The sequence below is a fragment of the Acinonyx jubatus genome, chromosome B2, assembly GCF_027475565.1.
Source record: "Acinonyx jubatus isolate Ajub_Pintada_27869175 chromosome B2, VMU_Ajub_asm_v1.0, whole genome shotgun sequence".
Classification (NCBI taxonomy): domain Eukaryota; kingdom Metazoa; phylum Chordata; class Mammalia; order Carnivora; family Felidae; genus Acinonyx; species Acinonyx jubatus.
In genome coordinates this window covers 50,723,413-50,741,878 of record NC_069385.1, presented here as the reverse complement: position 1 = coordinate 50,741,878, position 18,466 = coordinate 50,723,413, and the positions used below count along the sequence as shown (strand labels likewise).

General features: G+C 44.2%; 1 protein-coding gene across 5 annotated transcripts in view; it reads right to left on the bottom strand.

The window, feature by feature from the left end:
• FYN (FYN proto-oncogene, Src family tyrosine kinase) overlaps positions 1-18,466 on the bottom strand; it is a 213,753-nt gene that overhangs the window by 108,740 nt on the left and 86,547 nt on the right. For all 5 annotated transcript variants that reach the window (XM_027057070.2, XM_027057076.2, XM_027057071.2 and 2 more), the window contains one exon: positions 10,063-10,132. The gene's annotated coding sequence lies outside the window, so the exon portion shown is untranslated. The remainder of the gene's footprint in view (positions 1-10,062; positions 10,133-18,466) is intronic.

Sequence of the window (18,466 nt, the reverse complement as noted above, 5' to 3'; positions counted from 1 at the left end):
GAGGTGGGGGAGGACAAGAAAGCTGATTAAGTTTCTCTCTCAAGAGATTTCAATTAAAGAATCTAGTTGGGTGTGGCCCTGGACCGCTCTGCTGCCCGTACTTGTAGCTGTGAGCCACACGGAACACTTGAAATATGGCTTCTCTAACTTGAGATGAGCTGTTGAGTATAAAATACACACTGAGATTTCAAAGATTTAGTACCGAAACGTTCCAACAATTTTTAAAACTGATTTTTAAAAACTAATTTCACCTATTTCTTTGTACTTTCATTTAACATGGCTACTAGAAAATTTTACATTATGCATGCTCCTTGCCTTCTATTTCTATTGGACGGCACTGATTTGGACCCTCATTTCTTCACTTGTTAAATGTTACTGGGAGTGGAAACCTGCATCGTGGAGGGTTAGCATGGGAAGAAAAACATTGTGGACAATGAGTGACAATGTCAGGGCGGAACATTATGGTTATTACTTGCTGACTGAAAATGTTAACTTCAGGAAACGTGAGGAGGAATCACAAGAGACCCAAGCGAATTAGGTCTGACCTGGGTCCCATTCAACCTGCCTGTGCCTCAAGTTGCTAACCTGTAAAGCGGGAGGGAAGGACTGAATTCCTACTGGCTGAAGTAAGACCAGAGGGCCTCTACCTGCAATTGTTTCCCATTGCTTCAAGTTCAAGGATAATTTCTGCTAAAAAGAATTAGAAGTAACCTAATTGGTCTGTATCCTTGGCCAACACTGTGACGCCAACACTGTGGTCCATTCTGAGAAGCACTGCTATTTATCTGCGACCGTTCTTCTCCTGGGAACAAACTCACAGTTTCTTCTGTGACTCATTAAAACAGTTAAATATACACAAAGAACAAGGAGTGCAAGGTGGGGAAAACAGACTTCATCTCCTTGATAAGGGCTCAGACAACAATTTGAAAAAGAGAAGTCCTAGAGATGATATTCAGAGGGAAATGTATTTGTTTTCTTTATTTTTTTTTGTATTTTTTTAAAGTTTATTTGTCCATTTATTGACAGAGAGAGAGAGAGAGAGAGAGAGAGAGAGAGGTAAAGAGAGCCTCCCAAGCAGGCTCCACGCTGTTAGCACGGAGCCTGATGTGGATGTGGGACTTAAACTCATGAACCATGAAATCATGACCTGAGCTGAAAGAGTCAGACACTTAACTGACTGAGCCACCCAGGCGTCCCATATTTGCTTTCTTCCCAAGCTACAGATGAAATATCTACTATTGTGCTCTTAACCTACTAATTAAGAAATACAAGGTTTTATAATATATCAGTTAACGACTTTTCTCCATAAAACCCAACCTTCCCCCCTCTTCAAAAATCAATCACCTCTCAAATCAGATTTCAAGAACATTAATTTCGGTTTAAAAGAGATGTTAAAAACAAGCAAGCAAAGCATTCCATTTCTAAACCAAGCCTTGGCTGATGTGCGGGGGCCTCGGCTGGCTGCGGCCCAGGTGCTGGAAGCTGGTGATTCTGCGGACGAGCGTCGGAGTATATAAATCAGTTACCCACATGGAAAAGTTGGGATGGTTAAAATACAGACCGAGATTTCTGATAGTACTGGGCCCACATCTGTCTGAGCCCCAGTAGCACCTGCAGCTTTTAGGTGTATGTGGCTTGTGTTTCTCCAGCTGCACAGCCCCGTCCTGGCTGACTTTTCCTTGTTCACAGACTTACCCAGTCAGGTAGGCACTTGTCTAAGGCAAGCACTGTAGGTGGGAGACACTGCCAGGGGTCAGGGATCAGAGGGAACATGGCAAAGTGGAAAACCTTGGCTCGAAGCCTGACAGATCTGGCTTGGTATCAGCTCCACCATAGGAGCTGGGTGACCCTAAGCAAGTCCCTTTGCTTGCCAGTCTGAACTGTTGCGTGTGGGGGAAAGTGAAATAAATTCTACAGTTAAGGAGCCTATGCGGTACCCTGGCAGGCAGTAGTAAACGGCTCTGTAAAGTTACTCCTTCTTATCCTAAAAGGCAAAGAAATGTGTTCAGCATAATCTATTATCACAGCAAAATCTGGCTGACTGCCAGGGCACTGGCTAAAAAAAAAATCATCACTGTAAAAATATGAAGGTCATTCACTATAAAGAACTGAGGAAGAGAAAGCAAAGGGTAAAAAATATCACCGTCCCAATGTAATAACGGGTACAGGTGAGGATTATCCATCGATACTCAAGGCACTGGGCAAAAGGTAGGTGGGTGACAGGATGTTCACAAAGGATCCATGCACCAGCCCACAGATGCCTTACTGACCCAAGGTGTATGTGAACATAGGGGAGGTCTGGTTACCACCGTATTCAAGAGATCAAGCAGATCACTCTGGATGGTGGGACACGCTGACACCATGGACCTCCTGCTGTGATAGAATAACATCTATCACTACGTGTGAGGTATTTTTGCCAAAAAATGTTTCACCTGCATCTAATCCCAAGCCTCTAGATCTAACTATTTTCAGGAAGAGAGAAAGGGCAAGTTGAACAACACCATGAAGAAACAAGCAAGGCCAAAATACAGGACATTCTACACTACATGTAGCCTGGACAACTGGGGAGGTCTTAATACGGAGTGGATATTAGCTAATATCATGGACTTACTGTGAATCTCTTAGCTATAACAGTATTGTGATTATGTGGAAGAATTCGTATTCTTAGGAGATACGTGATGAAATATTTAGAGGTAAAGTGTTAAGATGTTTGCAATTTTCTTTCTTTTTTTTTTATAATTTTTTTTTGATGTTTATTTATTTTTGAGACAGAGAGAGACAGAGCATGAACGGGGGAGGGTCAGAGAGAGGGAGACACAGAATCCGAAACAGGCTCCAGGCTCTGAGCTGTCAGCACAGAGCCCGACGCGGGGCTCGAACTCACAGACCGTGAGATCGTGACCTGAGCCGAAGTCGGCCGCTTCACCGACTGAGCCACCCAGGCGCCCCGATGTTTGCAATTTTCAAATGGTGCAGAAAAAATTTATGTAATATATGCTATATATGTTGTATATAACACATATAAATGTAAATATGTTTAAATTGGAAGAAGGAACAAAGAAAGCAAATGTGGTGAATTCAGAACAATTGGTGAATCCAGGTAAAGGACACATAGGTGTCGGTTTTACCATTCTCCCAAACTGGCGGCTCTGAAGTTTTTCAGAATAAAAAATTGGGAAAGAAACTGGAAGAGAGAGAGAAGCAAAATACAATAGAGAAGAAAAAAAATCACATGTCACTACCTCCTCTTACTCCCCTCGACATTTATATTCAGGTCAGCTTCACTGTGTCTCTTCATTCAACACGGTTATAGTTTTACCACTTTAATAAATTTCACGTGTGCTCATTCAGACTGATGGAGCTACTGTTTTGGCTGTTTTTTTGGCTGACATCAAAACCAAACTTTAAACAAGGCTCCAATACCAGGCTGTGGAAGTGCACCAAGTATGAAGCCTAAGATATCATACCAAAAACTCCTGAAATTGACACCTAATTCCCTGTCCAGACGGCTTTTAGGCCAGGAAGACTGGATCAAAGGTGGAACATCCTCTTAGGCTTTGATCTTTCTTCAAAGATGGCACTCTCTCGAGGCGCCTGGGGGGCTCAGTTGGTTAAGCGTCCGAGTCTTGATTTCGGCTCAGGTCATGAACTCGTGGTTTGTGAGTTCGAGCCCCACATCAGGCTCTGTGCTGACAGTGTGAGCCTGCTTGGGATTCTGTCTCTCCCTCTCTTTCTACCTCTCCCCCGCTTGTGCTCTCTCTCTCTCTCTCAAAATAAACAAACTTCTTAAAAAAAATAATATGACACTCTCTCCACCTGCATTGGGCATTGACAGAGGAATGACAGGTACAAGGTAAGTGGTCAACCCAACCACAGAGGTCTCAGACACCACATACGGCACGCTGTGCCTATGTTCAGGCGCACAGAGCAGCAAGGGCACAACCCAAAGAACCGTCTCTCAGAATTCAAACTTTAATGCAGTGAGAGCTCCCAGTGATGCAGGAATTAATTCTGTGATGCCTTTAAGATGGAGAGGGCCATAAAGGGTCTGGATTCAAACAGCGTAGATACAAGCCCAGTTCTACTGCACAAGTTAGCCGCACAACTTCAGAGCAGTTCTTTGTGGGGGTGCAACAAACACTGTGCCGGGGACAGCTCTTCACTGGGCAGAACTGTCTTAGGCACCGTAGGACATTTGCCAACCACCCGACCCCCATATCACCACATGCCAACACCGCCTCCAGTCTTTGAGAGGGGGACAACAAAGAGTCCCAAATGCCTCCTGCCTCAGTCACGGGCTAAATTTTCTGAGTCGCAGATTTTATCTGGGGATAATACCTGTTCTACCACCTAAGGAGGGATTTGGGAGGACCAAATATGCCACAGCTCCTTATAAACCTAAATTATCTATACAAACGATACCACAATACCCACTGGCACGGACAGCCTTACCAGTCAGAGGCAGGTCTACACAGTGGGTCCTAATACCTGTATCCCACATGGGATCTATTGCACAGGGTGAGCTGTCCAGTCACGTACTAGAATATGCAACAGCTACTTATTCTGAGAATGTTTCCCCTCCTTGAGTGGGAGATTCTGGTTTTAAGCATTGCCGCAGACCAACCCCACACTGCAGTGTAAGTTTTAGAGGGAGGGCTGTTGGCAGATTTATGCGCCGCTGGAGCAGACAAGAAGGATGGCGGTCTCATAGTAGCTTCAAAGAATCTGGCTTAGGATGGCACCCAAACTAATCTGGAACGAGGACACTTCTCTTAGTGAGCACGAAATAGCTTCCAGGGTCAAGAGAACAAGGTAACAGAATATGGTGCTCTACCCTCCCATGCATAGCAGAGCAAGGAGCAGCATGCACTGGTCTGACCTTCAAAATGCCTGATCTGTTCTTTGCATCTTTCAGCCATGCTTATGGGAGGGAATCTTAGAGGCTGGGCAGGGCTTTATATCAGTGTGCACAAGAGTCACTTGGAGAGTGATATGAAGAAAGCACCTGCCACAGGGGTTCAGATTCTGTCCATCTAGAGTGGGCCCAGGCACCTGTACTCGTAAATAGTCTCTCTGGGTGATTCAGATGCAGGCCACAGACTGCCTCTGGGAAAACAGGGACACCTCTCCAGAGATTTCTACAGTTAGGAGGCTTTGCCTTCAACTCTCCCCCATGGAGCATTCTGGCTCTCATTTTATTGCCCTCATGACTTAGAATTTAGGTAAAAGTGCTTCTCTGCCCTCAGATGTGGTTATTTTGGGGGGTTAAAAAACTGTTCTTCCTCTACCTCTGTTCCTCCTCCCCATCCACCTACCATACACATTGTGTAAAGGAAAAGCTGATTTTATTTTGTTGATCTAATCTCTCCTTTATCATTCACTTTCAAATGAGGACTAGGAAACACTGGGCAGAAAGTTCCGACCCTTCCTTTAAGGAAGGCCAAAGGCCTCAGGTATTAATGGGGAAGTGAAGGAGGTCACCAAAGGCAGAGTTGGGAAAAGGCACAAGTCCTTTTTTTTAATATACTTTTTTTTTTTTTTTTTTTAGAAAGAGAGAGAGTGAGAGAAGAGTGGGGGAGAGGGGCAGAGGGAGAAAGAGAGAGAACTCAAGCAAGCTCCACGGTCAGCACAGAGCCTGACATGGGGTGGCCCTGGGATCCTGACTTAAGCCCAAATCAAGAGTCGGGCGCTCAACTGACTGAGCCACCCAGGTGCCCCAAGGCACAAGTCTTGAAGAGCAAAGTGCAAGTGGGTACTGACTCCAGCTCATTAGCTGTGGCAAAGGGCACTGAAGTGGCCTCCAAAAATTACCCGGGGGTTGGAGAGGCAGTGTTGGCAAATAAGAAGCTATACATGTGTAGCTTTTCCATAGTTTCTTACATTAAAATATTTAGCACTGACATGGTTTTAGTCTCACCTGACACTGCTTACTATTCAGCTTTGGTACATTCCTCCAAATTCTATTCATCTTAAAAAACAGCAGACTGATGAAAATGCAAAATCTCTGGGCTTGGCCATCTGAAATGAGATCTTTTACCCTTGTCTTCTCCAACGTTCCAGAATGCATTTTTTGCAAAGGGAAAGATTATCAGAAAAGGAAAAATGCAGAGTAGTAAAGTCGAAAGAATATTACACTGAAGGTTTTGGTGAGAAAATATTTATGTCCACCAGCACAAGCCACACCCTTTCTGGGAAGATATTACTAGCCTTGAAGCTGGGTTAGTAGATCCCAAAATATACCTCACAAAAAGCACAGTTACCCTCCCAAAATAAGCCCTATAATTAAAGTCTTTTCAAGTGGATTGTCCTATATCACAACTTGACATACGTTGCTTTAATCTCCCTGCTTTAGCAAGTGTAGCCATCTTGGGCTACAAAAGCTCTCAATAACTTACACTTAAACCAGACTGTGGTGTCACTAGGAAATTGATGCAAATAAACAGCCCTGTGTACCAAAATACCCAATCTCAATCATCTGTAATGAGATCTCTCTCCTCCCTAAGCACATTTTCATCACACCAGAATCGCTGCCCTTGATTTAAAAGGAAGGACTAGCCCAGATTGAAACACCATTACATCTCAAAGGCTATCTAGAGACAGGCACTTGTGAAGAAGCTGGGGCCGAAATTAAAATATGAGACAACCTCTTTTGTGTGAATGTGAGGATCATGTTGTGTGAGTCTCATTTTCAGTTTACAGTCATCAGTATAAGCCTTCAGATGCCCATCTGTCTTGCTGAAGTCACATCTTGCTTGGAGTCAGGGGCAATGTAAGAGAGAGTCTCTTATGAGACCTTTCAGCCCTATGATTCTCTGACCAAACCTCTCTACGTTTTCTGGTTCTATATTGACCTCTAACTAAATGCCAAAATATTAAAGATTTTATACCTTCAAAATAATAAGTACTTTGGGTATTAAATTTTAAAAATTCCTTCTATATCAGGTTTCTCAGTCTCAGCAGTTTTGACACCTTGGGCCCGATCATTCCGCATGAGGGGGTTGCTGTCCTGTGCACTACAGGATAGTTAGTAGTGAGCAGAATCCATGGCCTCCACCCACGCGATGCCCATAGCACACAACTCCCCACCCCCTCCTGTGACAACCAAAAATGTCTTCAGACATTGACTAGTGTCCTTTGGGAGAACAAAATTAATCTGGGTTGAGAACCACTGCTCTCTGTTTATATATTTACATATCTCCCCCAGGTATGGCTGGGTGGGCGGGGGAGGGTGGTGGGAGTCTAGATTTTTCAAGGCGCTCACAAGCTTTAATTTTAAGAATCTCAAACTTCCTATGACTCATAATGAAGAGTCAGGACATGTGATACAGTGCTACCTTGAAAGATTTATAAAGAACACTACTGCTGTCTTAAACAAAGGGTGGTGAGGCTTGCCCTCATTTCAGTCAAGACGCGTAAGAAGACGGATTTGCCGTCACCCTATCTCTTGGATGGCTCTTCTCCCTACTTTTAACAGTTCCATTCTTCGAAGACTGCTGTTAACAAATCCTTCATGTTCCATTACCAGGCACTCAGTACTGACTGCAAAAGAACACTGGGGTTGGTGTCTCCTCACATCATCTATAGATGCAATGGCCCATGGTACCAATGGCCTACGGTACCGCTGGTGGACCAACCACCTCAGGGGCAGGGTTCCCAGAGCTGGGCCACGTATCCAGGAGGGGTGTGGTAAAGCAGATGCTTCCTCAAGGAGAGGCAGGGTGGGAGGGAGAGGGAAATAATATCAGGAGACAAACAGTACAAGAATGGAACATGGTAAGTTCAGCCCAGAGAGGGGAAGATGAATGATGGAGAGTGTCTCCAAATACCGGAAGGGCTGGTGTGTGACAGAGTGGAAAGACAGGCCTCTACTTAGAAAGTGACTAAGAGCATAGGCGGCTCAATAATATTTATCACAGGCCTTCCATTGTGCCAGGCACTGTCTGGGCACTGAGACCAGAGGAAGGAAAAAGACCAAGGTCCTGCTTCATGGAGCATATGTCATAATTCACTGTAAAGCCTAGAATGCTTTCCTTCCCTCCCTGCTTCCCTTCTTTCTTTTTAACCATTTGAGCTAAACACCCAGGTATTTGCTCATTTTTTTTTCCCATTGTAAAACTACGGTTTAATTAACATAGAGCAAAAGTCACCCTTTTATTGTAGAGTTCTATGAATTTGCAGGAAATATACAGTTGCATCAATATCACCACAGATGGGGGCACCTGGGTGGCTCAGTCGGCTGAGCATCTGATGTCTGCTCAGGTCACGATCTTGCGGTTTGTGAGTTCAAGCCCCATATTGGGATCGCTGCTGTCAGCACAGAGCCTGCTTCAGATCCTCTGTCCTTCTCTCTCTGCCCCTCCCCTGCTTGCCCTCTCAAAAAATTAAACAAACAAACAAAAAATATTGCCACAGATCAAGATCCAGAACAATTTCATTACCCTCTAAAATTTTCCTGTTTCCCTTAACTTTGTTTCTTAATTGGCGCAAGCTACTCTTCACGTAGCAAGCTCCCTACCCCTGAGAGAATTTGGACTGCCCTTTGTCACGGGTTCTGTAGAAGAGATTTGATTTTGGCTCGAGGGAGAATGGGCTGGACAACCCCTGAAGCTGTGTCCATCTCTCCAATTCTATGAAACAAAGGGGTCCGCTTAGGGACACCTAATCTTAAACACCAGCCCATCTGCAGTGACACAGTTGATTCCCTCCAACCACAGGAAAAGTCCCATCCCAATGCCGAATTCTTGTAGTTAAAGCTCAAAAATTTAGTCTGATAACTGGATCTCCAGGAAGAGTACGTAATAAACACAGACAAAAAAGTAAATAAATAAAAATAAAGCTTTGGAAATGAATGCCTAAATACGGTACCCGAGACCCAAACCACGGGGACCATCTACTCCCGACCCGTCTTTTCCTTCTCATTATTTTGGTTCATAGTAACATTGACTCCAAAACTGAATGGAACTCAAACGAACTCCAAACTCTAACTGCACTTGGCTCCAAAGGTAACAGAAAGGTAAGTTAAATTAGTCAAGCACATCTAAGAATGGGTAGGCAGAGGTGGAGAAGACAGCAAATGTCTTGGGGTTCCCACAAGGTGTTACAGAGTGGACTCTGGAGGACGGACCGTGGTGACCAGCCGTGACATCTCTTGTGACAGCAAATGTGGTGTGACCAACCCACCCCCAGTGGCCCTCCTGCTGGGAGATACGCACACCTTTTGGTGGTCTGACTTCAGTGCCAAATGTCTAGTTTCCAAACGACGCTGTCCTGTTATCAAGAATAACTGTTTTATTTAACACCTACTATGCTCCAGAACTACCTAGCTCATTTTATTCTCATGACAACCTTATGACGGAGGTAACATTACAAGCCTCATTTTACAGATGAGGAAACTGAGGCTCAGGGAGGGTATGTAACAACCAGTTAGTGTAGAACTTAAACTTCAACCCGGGTCTCCTGATCTCGAAGACTGTTCTTTTTACTACTGCTAGCAAGGTCTTCTGGGTGGTTGCTGAATTTAATGTTCTTGGCCTCTCCGGCCACTGTCATGCTGGGACTGGCTCCCAGACGTGCTGAGTTCTTGCTTCCCTTCAACTTTCCATTTCCCAAGTAGCTCACTGACTATTTCTTGTTTCAACAGATAGGCCATAAGGATCTCTCTGCAGAGGAGAATCTTTGTTGCTATTGTTATTCTATTGGTCTGCAGTTTATTACTCTTATAGTCCATGTTAGACTATACTCATATAGTCTAGGTTACCTAGACTACAAGCTCAACTGTCAAGGGTATTCTTTATCCTGTATTCAGAAACTTTCCTAAATCTAGATTTCTTATTAAATCTTAGAAAACTCCATATTTCTAATATTACTTAATAACATATCAATAACAACAAGAAAAAAGTCATACTGTTAGAAAGTACCAACTGAATGTTACATCTAATGATAAAATCCCATTTTGTCTAAATTTAGTGCAGATGTAAAAGATGCACAAAACAAGGCATTGGCTTCCTTTCTGGGCACCATTTTACAACAAAAGATATTAGAAGTAAATGCAACAATACTTACCAAAATTTCCCCCGACTATCACAAACTTCATACACACCACATGTCTTCTAAGACAGCTGCTGGACCAGTCCTGAAAGACAAACCACAACAAAAGGAAAAATGCATCGCTAAACAGAAGTAATTTACCCTTCTGGAAACCACAACATCTTCCTTGTTTGGGGCACTCATCAATGTACCAAACTGTTGCTGCCAGATTCCTTTTTGTTTTTCACAGGAAGATGAAACCAATTTACAAATTAACTCAGCACCCACTAATAACAAATAAATTAAAATCGGGACAGTGAAATAAACTAGAAACTGTGCTCATACTTTGTTTGAATTTTTAGCCCTTACTTAAAATAATTGAAGACAGGGGCGCCTGGGTGGCTCAGTCAGTTAGGCATCTGACTTCGGCTCAGGTCATGATCCTCATGGTTTGTGGGTTTGAGCCCCGCGTCAGGCTCTGTGCTGACAGCTCAGAGCCTGGAGCCTGCTTTGGATTCTGCGTCTCCTTCCTTCCCTGCCCCTCCCCCGCTCATGCGCTCTCTCTCAAAATAAATAAATAAATAAAAATTAAAAAAATTTAAAAAATAAAATAATTGAAGACTAAAGAACTATGCAAAAAGACCTAAAATTGAAGTCATAAAAAATATTTCTCCCTCAAACCAATTCCTCTTCCCTGTTTCTTTTAATAATATACTCTCTTCTCCCCTGCTGGCTGAGAGACCCTCACCTTTCTTTTCTAGACTTCATTTTCTTATCTGTAAAATAGGGATTATTGTATTGACCTCCCAGGGTGGTTATGGAGATTAAATGATATAAATTTAGTGACATGTCACAGAAAGGCTTAAAACAGCAGCTGGCATGCAGTAAACACTCAGAGCATTCGAGGAGCTATGATCTTTCTCCTAATCACCCAGGCCTGAAAGCAAACACGGCCTTCCTCACCTCCACTGGACACCGTGGTCCTGGCCTGCCCTTCTCATCCTTTGGGCGGGCGGGACTCACCGCCTTCCCTCTCTCTTATTATCACACTGGTTGGCATCACACCTTGCAGAAACTCAATTCCTGGCCCCCAGTTTCTTCCCTTCAAATCCCACTCTCACGGCTCTGCAAGGCATCCTTTCTAAACCGAACTTAAAGCCTTGTGGAAACACCTTCCACCGCTTCCCATGACCTTCAAATTTCTCTGTGAAATTACATTAGCCTGGGACTCCAACTTCCCTCCGCTTTGTCTCCACATCTTCCATCGGAAGATGCAGTCGCCAGTCCTGCCTGAGCTGTGGGTCTGCTGGTTTCTTCCGTGAGTGTCTCTGCCCCACAAATGCTGGTAAGGGGCCTAGCCATTTTCTGAGGCAGGGGATCTTTATTCCTTTTGTGCCACTGCAGCCTAGAGACATGTTTCTCAGAATAACGTTTTTATTTATTTTTATTTTTAAAGTTTATTTTTGAGAGAGAGTGTGCATGTGAGTGGGAGAAGGGGAGAGAGGGGGAGAGAAGGGGAGGGAGGGAGTGAGAGAGGGAGAGGGAGAGAGGGAAATGGAGAGAGAGAGAAAGAGAGAGAGAGAGAGGGAAAGAGAGAGAGAGAGAGAGAGAGAGAGGGGGGAGAGAGGGAGAGAGAATCCCAAGCAGGCTCCATGCTGTTAGTGTGGAGCCAGACATGGGGCTTGAACCCACAAACCATCAGATCATGAGCTGAGCTAAAAGCAAGAGTCTGACGCTTAACTGACTGAGCCACCCAGTGCCCCTCAGAATAATGTTTTTAAATGCTTGAAATTAATACATGCAATGAACAGGATTTAAAAGAGGTATACTGATATGCAGTTATCAAAATACATAACAAAAAAGATTTTTTTATATTTAAATAAGGTCCAGCAAAAGTCTAATGATTACTGTAATCTGAAGTACTATTGGGCATAAATGGTATTTTAGAATATCTGTAACTATAAAGTAATATGAAAACACCCATAATTTCTATTGGTGACAAATAGCTAGTGCTACTTTCATAATAGAAGGAAATGTTAGATTTCTTTTTTTTTTTTTTAATGTTTATTTATTTTTGAGAGGGAGAGAGAGACAGAGTGTGAGCAGGGGAGGGGAAGAGAGAGAGGGAGACACAGAATCCGAAGCAGGCTCCAGGCTCTGAGCCGTCAGCACAGAGCCCAACGTGGGGCTCGAATCCACGAACTATGAGATCACGACCTGAGCCAAAGTTGGACGCTTAACGAGCTACCCAGGTGCCCCGGAAATGTTAGATTTTGATTAATGGTTAGTAAAAATAAATTTTTTTCCCCCATCCAATTTCACAGACCCCTGAACTCCATCCATGGACCCCCAGGTCATGAGCCCCTGCTCTTAGGCCTGGCCTACCTACTTCTCCTCTTCGTGAGCTCTAACTTGATTTTCCCAATGTGCTGTTATCTTACCCCTGTTTTTCTGTTTTCAAAAATTATGTTTTATTTGATATAGATACTTGAAATACACTTCTGTATCCTACTTTTTAAGCTGTAAAGGAAGGCCCTCTTTTTTTATTCCTCGCATGGCAAATAATGCCCTGCCTCATAGCACACACAGGAGGGAAGGCACACAGCCAGCACTGTTTGAATGAGTGAACTCAAGGGCTTGCTTCCGGCCCCACACGGACTCAGCTGATAGGACTATTATGTCACCTCTCTCTGGCAGCTTGTGAGCTCCTAAATATGTAGACAGGACACCTAAACACTCCATATTCAAAGTATAAACTACTGAAATGAGGCAACAAAATGTTCTCTTCTTTTCCTTCCCTTTAGAGAGGATGCTCAGATCTCCCAAGAACAGGCTGGACATCACACCATCCTGTCACACAGGGGGCTCCTGTGTGACACAAGCACAATCCCTTCCTCCGCGGAGCACCAAGTCTAGAGCTTTCCCCAGCGAGTGTAGAGTAGATGGGATTCTCTCAATCTTTCAGGGCTTTTGCAAAGACAAGAAATATCCAGTGATTTCCTAAGTATGGATACCTTGGTGACCTATAAAGACAAGGCCAGTTAAGGTTGCTCTGGCTTCTCACTGGTCTCACGGATATGAGCCCGTGGTCCCAGTAGATGGAGGGGTGAAATGTCACCTTCCCTAAGTGACGTTGTCCTTGTATATGAGGCCGAAGATAGCAACTCAACAAAGAGACCGCTTCAGGAAGGTCTACTCCATACCTGGCTGCGTACTTCACTCTGAGCCCCCTGGGTCTGTGATGAATCTGCCTCAGGAGAGACCAGTCCTTTGGTCTTACCAGCTTTGTCCCTAAACAGCTGCAGCTCACTACAGTCAGAAAAGCATGTGACTCTTGACCTTGGGGTTGTGTGTTTGAGCCCCACATTGGGTGCAGTCTTGAACTTAATAAACTTAAATAAACTTAACAACAAGAGAATAGCTCTTCCTTTTCAAATGACAAAAGTATAATGATTTCCTCCACTCATAAGGGCACTGTGACCATTTGCTTGGGAATAAATTCACCACTGGCAGCATCTTCCATGCTTGCCATTATATCAAGTGACGCTTAGGACAGTGAGGGTATACTCTCTCCCCCCAGAGAACTACAAAAGATGAGATACCTATTCAAAACAAAGGCTGGCCTTGGCATACTCTTTTTAAACTTAAGGACACTTATATCCATCTCACTTGAATTTGTTCTTCTTGAGACACACTAGGTATATGGTATTAAATAAAAACAGCTTAATGATAACGAACAGGAGCATGACTGTTTAATCTTTTGTTTCAAGAATTATGACATATACATCCTCGTAAATAAATAGTAAGATATCTACAGGCATTCCCACACAACACACTGCACTGCATGTACTTTTTGTTTCTAATACATATCATAGACTATGTGCGGCTCCTGATTAAAGGTAAGATCTCATTACCACTGGGAACAAGTATCTCTAACATGGTTCTCATCTGCATGGGTCATCCCTTCTCCTTTCTTCCTAACAGATCCCCCATATTCCTTCAGCCACGGTGCGTCAGGGGCAGGCGACAACACTCCCAGCTGGAGGGTGGGGACTTGATGGGTCTAAGGCTTTGCAGTGTGCCAACCAGCAACATCGGCATCACCTGGGAACTTCTGAGAAATGTCAACTCTGAGGTCCCATCCCAAACCTACTGAGTCAGAATCTATGTTACAAGATCCCCAGGTGATCTGTGTGTCCACAAGGTTTCAGATGCACTGATCTAAGGGGAACGCATTCCTCTTGCCAATGACTGGTTCAAGACTAGGCATGCGACCCAATGCAGGCCAACAAGATGTGAAGAACAGTTTCCCGGGAGCTTCTTCTCATTCTGAGATAAATTCCTCCTTTCTGAATGTTCCATGGGATGTGATGCCTAGGGCTTCTGTAGCTACCTTGCTCAGTCTAATGATAAAGCTGGCCCAGAGAGGAAGGTAAAGACAAAAAACCCCAGAGAAGCAAAGTTGGGGTGACTGCATTAGGTCAACCCTGAAGTCTGTGGAACCAATGGAATCCAGTAAATTTCATATTGTTCAGGCCTCCTTGAGTTGGGTTTTCAATGACCAGTAGCTGGAAAGCATCTTGACCACTCAGTGCCCAATAAAGCATTATACAAGGAACAGAACACAGAGGCACTGGGCTCAGCCACATGCTGAAGAGTCCAGACAAGTTGGTGCGAGAGGCCACAGCAACAGTTTAGAGACTTGTTTTGTTTGGGGAAGTGACCCAGGAGTATTTCTGGTTCTGACAACCTTTGTTCACTTTGCACATTTCCAAGAGCTTTCTAAATCAGCCAGTTTAAATGATCAACCAGAGGAAGTGCTGAACACTTTCCAAATTATTTTAGCCAGAGTGGTCAACAGTTGCTTTCCCCAGAAGCCACATGGATGTCATTTCCTGTAAAGACAATGGGAGACTAATTGCTCAGCCTCAGACTCCAGTAGGGAAGACAACCTGTGACATGTAATTACTGGCAGGGTAAATAAGGAAAAGCTGGAGGATCTCAGAATCTGCTTTTGGATCCACTCCAATAACTTGGGGGAAAGTAAAAAAGAGCCAGCTGGTTTAGAAAAAGATTTGAGGGGCCAGGAGCTTAGGCAGTTGCTCTTAGCATTTTTACATACCACTGGTACTTATTTAAGACCTTTCTGAGGAAAACAAGTAGATCTGCTCTTATATAAAGCCATATACGGCTTTGGTGTAACTTTGCTTCATGTACAGGAGTGATGTGGTCAAGGAGAAGTGGGTGTCTAAATGGACACGATCTCTTCTGTGTTATAGCTTCTTAGCCCCAACAGGATATTTTGAGGTATGGGTTTGTCATGTTGGCTTGATGAAAGATGTGCTTTCCTTTTTTTTTTTTTTTTTTTAAGTTTATTTATTGTGCGAGAAAGAAAGAGAGAGCATGAGCAGAGGAGGGGCAGACAGAGAGAATCCCAAGTAGGCTCCAGAACTGTCAGCGCGGAGCCGGACGCGGGGCTCAAACTCACGACTGTGAGATCATGACCTGAGCCGAAATCAAGAGTTGGATGCTTAACTGACTGAGCCACCCAGGCAACCCCAAGAACGTGCTTTCTATCATGGAGTGAATATTACTTGGTTTTCCACAGAATTTTCTGTATGTTCTATCACCTCAGATCTCTTTTTCTCCCCCAAAGCTTTTTGCCTTCTCTTCCCTGGTATTTCATATACTTCCATAGTCCCAACCATTACCCCTTGTCACGTGTTTTAAACTATATCCCTAGATCTATCACCCATGCTACCTCCTAAATATAATGTACCTTAAAGGTGGGGACCTCGTTTTGGTCACTGCTAGTGTATCAATGCTTAGCACAGTGGCTGGCGTTGAGTGTTGTATGTTTGTTGAATGAGTGAGTGAAAGTCTTCACTCAGAGTCTTAGGATGACTCACAGAAGTTCTTGCTATGACCTCCTAACTGGCCTGACTTTGGTGTCTCCTTTTCCCACTCTATGGACACACATGAAAGCTCTGAATTACAGCTCTGATCATGTCAGTTTCAGAATGCCCCAGCTGGGAATGACTTATTAGCTGTATTTTCCAGGTGAGAAACTGGTCCCAGTGAGACCAGGAGACTTGCCTTAGGTCTTACGAATAGTAGGTGGCAGAGGCAGGATTATAACTCAGGATGCTAACCAGTGGTTCTTGCCACCATGCTACTGACTGGTTTGAAATCTTCAGTGATCTTTCAGTAGAACCTAGTACAGGGCTAGGTATGTAGAAGTCACATAATAAATATTCGTTAACTGACTGGATAAATGAGTGTCTCCCTTTTGCGTATACCAATGGGTTTCAGTTTTTCTTAAAGTGGAATACTCTTTAAAGAAAGACGATTCTCAGGGCGCCGGGGTGGCTCAGTCGGTTAAGGCTCCGACTTCGGCTCAGGTCATGATCTCACAGTTCGTGGGTTTGAGCCCCACATCGGGCTCTGTGCTGACAGCTCAGAGCCTGGAGCCTGCTTCGGATTCTGTGTCTCCCTCTCTCTCTTCCCCTCCCCTGCTCACACTGTCTCTCTCTCCCTCTCAAAAATAAATAAACATTAAAAAAAAAAAAAAAAAGAAAAGAAAGACGATTCTCCAGTATACAACATGGAGAAGAGGGGAGCTGCTCTGGACCTTTGCCCCTGCAGTGCCTCTGAGCCACCTCCTAAGAACCTCAGGGCTTGGTGGCACTGCAAAAAAACAAAACAAAACACAGATGACTTACACAAACTCTTCAACTTTGTACTTAAAGCCACCATTCATCCAAACCCACCTCAACCTTATCTTCCATTTCTTCTTCCTCCTTCACGCCCAGTCTTACCAAAGCACTTGCTGTTCCCAGCATCTGCCCCTTCCCCAAGACTTCCTGTGCCGTTTCTTCCCTCTTATGTGTTCTTACTTCCACTTGCAAGAATGGAGAACCAACCTGCCCTCAGGCCCAACTCTAATATAAATCCCTCCCTGAAGTTCCTGCCCAATTTCCTCCACTAGAATCAATCTCACTCTATTTGTACCTCTCCTATAGAACTTACCATATCATCTACTGCAAGGGAAAGAGACAGCTCCTTGAGGGCAGGAACCTACTCTAAATTTATCTTCGAACCACTGGCCCAATGCCTTGCACAGAAGAGGCACTTCTAGTCATTTTGTTGCATTCAAAGGGCTTTATCCTTTTTAGTTCATTTCTGTGACCAATTATATAAATTCTCCAATGGGGATTCCAAGTCTTCCTCTAGACAATAGAGGCTGATGATAAGCCAGCACACACTTGTGGAGCCCCCTTATTAAGAAACAACTGTATGAGTCTTTGCTGAGTCTTATTGTCAAAAGCAAAGAATGTGGGGGCAGGGAGAGTGACTTCCCCTCCCCTCCATAGCTCTCCTGTGGCTGTGGCTGCCCTGCACAGCGTGAGGTACAAGCTGGGCAGCCTGTGCACAAAGATAACAATAGATTTCAAATACAGTCCTGACTCCTTCCATGCTACAATATTCTCTGCGAGTCTAAAGTCAATTGTCTGAAAAATTAAAGCGTTCCAAATGGCGGGATAATGCATTAAACAAGCCAGTGCACAAAGCCCAATCACAAGGGAGGAGGACGGGAACCAGAAAACACAGGGTTCCCTAGGAAACCAAACCCACTTTATGACTACTGTGGCCTTCGCTCCCCTTGGGGGAGGAGGAGGGGTGCTCTGAGAAGGCACCACTGACCCATCTGCTTCCCTTGCCTGCGGGGCTCTATTTCTTCTGGCTTTACTCCAATGAGTTGGGGAGACTCAACTGAGGCTTGGTTGTTGCTTGTTTGATTATTTGCTGGAGGGGGAGTAAAGAGCAGAAGAAAAGAGGAGGAAGACAGAAAAAGAGATGAGCACAGAAGGCACTTGGCCAGCAGAAAGAAATTACTGACCACAGAATAAGAGGGCAGGAAGGCAGAACTACAAAAGGCTGGCTCAGGGAATCAGAGGCTCCCTGTGAGCAGGGCACCACCAAACCAGCAAATGAGTTTACTCTCAGCTGCCCAAGAGGCCAGCTCTGAAGTCAGACTAGAAAGGTATATATTCTGGGCTTAACGGCACAAATGGCTGGACTGAGTCAAGCAAAGGGATGGCTGGAGGGCTCGGGTGGGGCATTTAGGGCACCCCTTTGCCCCCTGTAATCTCCATCAGCCCCAAGCAAGCATAGTAATAATATGATTCATAATAATAATAATGAATTATTAAGTTTAAACTTTTAGGCTGAAGATGGGGAAGAAATAAATGCCACTGGAATAACTAATTAGTTGACTTTCAGAAGGAAAAAGATTCTGTTATCCTATAAGACTCATGGAATGAAGTTTATATTTATAATAATCATGTCTTTTCTTTAACGAGTTAAAGAACGAGCAATGAGTTTCTTTCAGGTGATCACATTACTTAGATGTCAGGTAAAAAGAGAAACTGTTTTGTAG